The sequence below is a fragment of the Lactuca virosa genome, chromosome 8 (assembly GCF_052849685.1).
Source record: "Lactuca virosa cultivar CGN04683 chromosome 8, Lactuca_virosa_CGN04683_v6, whole genome shotgun sequence".
Classification (NCBI taxonomy): Eukaryota; Viridiplantae; Streptophyta; class Magnoliopsida; order Asterales; family Asteraceae; genus Lactuca; species Lactuca virosa.
Window position 1 is genome coordinate 214,340,841 of NC_136433.1, and position 4,671 is coordinate 214,345,511.

The window sequence follows — 4,671 nt, forward strand, 5'->3', positions numbered from 1 at the left end:
TTGCGTGTTGGTTAGTGCATGGATGTCCTCTAAAAAAAGGTGAGGTGTCAAACACAAGTTAATCCATCATTAATCTTTTTTTTTTTTTTTTATAAAAACCGAGAATTAGTAGAGGGAAGAAGGAAGTAAAATTTTTGGGCTTGGGTTTGGGTTATGACCGAGAACCCTTAGGCCCAATAGGGTTTTCGGTGTTAAAGGCCCAAAATATATAGGTCTTGGCCCATTAAATGATCTATGGAGGGTATTGGCCCAATAAGGCCCATTAAAAGTGTCTTAGCCCTAAAAGAATGCTAAATGGAGTATTGGGCCCACTATGCCCTAAGAAAGGTATTCACGGCCCAATACGGCCCACTAAGGGTCTTATGGCCAAAATATTATTGCTTACTGAATTTCGGCCCAACTAGGGCCCAATTGTGGTTGTTTAGCTCAAAAGAGCCAATCTGAGAGGTTATTGGCCCATTAGGGCCCAATAAGGAAGTTTTAGTCCATTAAGTGGCTTGAAACCGAGAAATGGGAGTTAAAACCCAAAGTCAAATGAATATAGCTTAATGGGTTAAGTTTAGAGTTTACACGAGAAGATTTCGACTTGAAACAAGTTTATGGATGTATAACTGATCTAGTATTGAAGTTTAGTTACACTTAATCATAGTGTTACATAGTTACAAAAGGAACTATCTTGTTCATGAATAGAAAATCCTAGCCTTAAAATGCCAGTTGTGACAATACTTATCTCCACTTGAATAGCAAACTTGCACCTTTTTATTTCTATTATCATCCAAGTGGCAGTCCTTGGTCAAGTGTGGACCATTGCACCTTTCACATCCAACTCTAATCGCATGAATTGACTGGTCCATCTTGGTCATTCTTCGGTCCATGGTATTTAGCATGGCTAGTACAGCAACTATGTCTTCAGAATTTCCTCCTCCAATTCATTTTACTCCATCATGTCTTGGATTGTGGTACCCACGAGAATGCTTCTAGAATTCTTCAATTAACTCCTTAATTTCAGCCGGATTTTTCTTCTTAAGTGGTCCTTGAGAATCAAGGAGTTGCCTCGTCATGACATCCACCCTGTCATAAAAGATAGACACTTCTTGTTGTATGTTAAGGTCATTATGAGGGCAGTTTCTTAGTAACCCTTTATAGCGCTCCCATGCCTCATAAAACAACTCACCCGGTTGTTGCTCAAAGTTGGCTATTGCCTTCTTGAGTTTAGATATCTTTGATGGTGGGCAGAATTGTTCTAGGAATTGCTCACACATTTGTGACCAAGTAGTAATTGCACCGGGTGGAAGTGCCTTCAACCAATCTTTTGCAGCTCCCCTAAAAGTCACGGGAAGCATCCTTAGCAAAACTGTCTCTCTAGGAACATTCGGGACATTGAAATAGTCTGCAATGTCATTAACCTCATCTAGGTGTTTATTAGCATCCTCATGATCCTTCCCAGAAAATGGTACGTCCTTAAGTGCAGTAAGAATGTTTCCTTTCAACTCGAATGTTGCAGCGGCGGCAATTACGGGTTGTACTAAACCGAGACCGGTGTCCTCTCGGATTCTCTTCTTGTATGCCTCCATGAACATATTAGCAATGTTTGCCATCTCGTTCCTAGGATCATTTTCAAAATCTCTTTCTTCAAACTCGGGTTCAGTCTCGTATTCGGTATCTTTTGGATTAGGATTTTGTTCAAAGCTTTCTAACTTGCTCTTGTCCTTCTGTTGATTGGTTGACTCTCCTACGTTCTTCCCCTTCTTCTTTCCAAAAACTGATTTAAGGTCTTTCAAAGACGACTTCTTTGATGGTTGGTTTTCTTCAACGTTTTTTTCCGTCTTTTTGAAAAGGGCCGACTCTGGATCTTCAAGCGGTGCTACCAAAGGTGTGTTGGAACCTATGGTCATGAACTACTACAATAAAGCGAAAATAAAAGTGTAAATCTGAACAAAAACTAAATAAAAATCGTCTACTGACTGGTCACCATGACGTGGTAAAACGCACCACCTCGTGTTGTCGCAAAAAATCTAAACAGAAACGAAAAACGAAAAAACGTAAAATGACTGGGCTCACGTCGTGAGTTCAGCACTGAAACAAAAAACTAATGTAGAAACTTAACTTTTTACAGGTTTTACCCCACAAAAAGGATCGATTAACCTAAAGCAAATAAATCAACAATCAAATAAACCGTTCCCCGGCAACGGCGCCAAAAACTTGATGCGTGCAAATAGCTACACCTAATTTTACCTACTATTTTTCAATCTATTTGACCCAGGGCAGTGTACCCTTTCGCAAATAGTATAGCACAAAAGTCGGGTATCGATCTCAGGGAACGAGATTAATTATTTAACCTACTTACTATTAAATTAACCTAAAATTCTAGCAAAAGTAAAAGGGTTTTTATCTAATTTTGCAAGTTTAGAAAAACTTAATTACTCAACAACTATTCAATCAAATATTCAAAACACTTTTGTTAGTTTGAATCCACTTTCCCTCAATGGTTTAGCTATTAATTATGACAATTCCGGTTGGTTACCAAATATTATATTATTAGCAATTCAAGACAAAATTTACTAATATTGAATTAATTCATGTAGAACTATGCATGGTCATACATAATTTAACACATAATAAATTATTAGATATGATTGGAGCTATGAAAGACTGAGTTAACAAACACAATTATGGTCATAATATGAGTTCTCCAGCACAGCCAAATTCAATACTTGAATTAATTATCTAAGATTGGTTCGATCTTAGCTCTAATAATCTAATGGTCACTAAATTAATAGGTAATCAAATTCATGCAGATTAATGGTCACTAAACTACACAGAATATGAATTAAAGCAATCTAGTATCAAATTAAGCATGCTAGGTATAAACAATCACTACAAGTCGTTAACCAACCAGAAAAGTCTATATTAACAGAACCAAACCACGAGTTCCAGCTTCATCTAGCTAACAGAAGTAGCTAGATTTAGCTACTCATAGAAGCAATCAAACAAGTAGACTTCATAGTTAAAGACATAGTAATGTACCAAACTATAAATAAAATATGTTCTTCTTCTTCCTCCTTGGTTTCTTCCTTCTTTTCTTCTTAAAAACGTCTCTGGAAACTCTATTTTTGTCCAGCCAACCTCCAAAATCCGTGTGCATTAAAGGTATTTATATTTTTTTGAATTAACCCTACTCACGTCGTGAGCTCGATATTAATCCATATCCAACACAAATTCTTGCTTCCGGATGTTTATCTTCTAGAACCTCCATGCTCACGTCGTGAGACACTAATCCTCACGTCGTGAGAGTGACTTTTTGCTGAATTCTTCATCTTTTAAGCTTTTAACCTGCATAGTTCCAATCCTTATCACTTTTAGTCCTTATTCTTCAAGATGACTTCTTTTAGCTGCAAAATGTAATTTAATCTTATAAGTACCATTTATCTATGCAAATCACCAAAATATTAAACAAAAGGTATTCTAATATTGCCTAAAAATATATATAAATATGGAAATAGCAAGTACATATAACATTCATTGATCTAAATACTTCATATCTATGTATAAGATAAAAGTAACTATGCATTCAGCTATTAAAGTGGATGAATTGTGATTTGGGCAGAGTTTCGCCTAACACCTAAGCTTTTTCTTTCGAAAGACCTAGATATTATTATCACTAAGTCTTAGTATTTGTTTCATTATTTTCGTGACTATAATAGTGATAGTATTTATTCCTCATTAATCTGAATGTCTACAACAAGATTTATCAAGTAAGAAATGACCGGGTAAGATCATATTAGAGGTAGGGTTCGTCTGGTATATAGAGTAACTGTTTGGAAATCCCATTTTAAACACCTCACTAAATATATCCTAGGCGTCACCCCATAACTTCATCAATATGTATTATGACATGAAATCACTGATAAATCTTTTTTATAGGTTCATAATAATGATAATGAACTTAAAAAATAAGTTACACTTAAAGCATAACAAGTGTAGCTTAACTTATAGAGTTTCTTGTAACGTCCCAACATACTGATAATAATTTTCTTTTTTTTAAATCATCAAATCCATACAACATCTGTTTCAAAACCAATAATAGTACAAGTGTATCAAAGTCATCATAGTAAAATAATCATCAATGCAGAAATTGTAAAGGGATGCTGTGCAGTCAAGTCGGGCCCTTCCCTTTGGAACTAGACGTACCTGGAAAATGTTTAAACCACAAATCGTTAGCATAAATCTTACTGATTTCCCCAAAATACCATATACCATACAAATTGTCCCAGTCTAACATGTAAATGGGCCCATCACAACATACATACAAATGGGCCTAGCCCAATCAAGCAAATGGGCCTAGTCCAACATACATATAAATGGGCCCAGTCCAACATACATATAAATGGGCCCAACCCAACATATAATAAATGTGTCCAACCCAACATACCAATAAATGGTCCTAACCCAGCATATAATAAATGGGACCAACCCAAAAAACATATAAATAGGTCCAATCCAACATATAATAAATGCATCTAGCCCAAAATACAAGTAAATGGGCCCAACTTAACATATAACAAATTGGCCCAACCCAACACATAATAAATGGGCCCAACCCAAGATACACATGCAAGAGTCACAAAGACAGCTAGCATCCTACATAGTATAGTGAGAAGACTCGCCTTT

At 36.1% G+C, this 4,671-nt stretch overlaps 1 non-coding gene across 1 annotated transcript; it reads left to right on the forward strand.

Annotated features, from left to right (window-relative positions):
- The first annotated feature begins 1,107 nt into the window (after positions 1 to 1,107).
- Positions 1,108 to 1,214, forward strand: LOC145135236 (small nucleolar RNA R71). Its single transcript, XR_013719697.1, has one exon. It is a non-coding gene; the product is annotated as a small nucleolar RNA R71 (small nucleolar RNA).
- Positions 1,215 to 4,671: the final 3,457 nt, after the last annotated feature.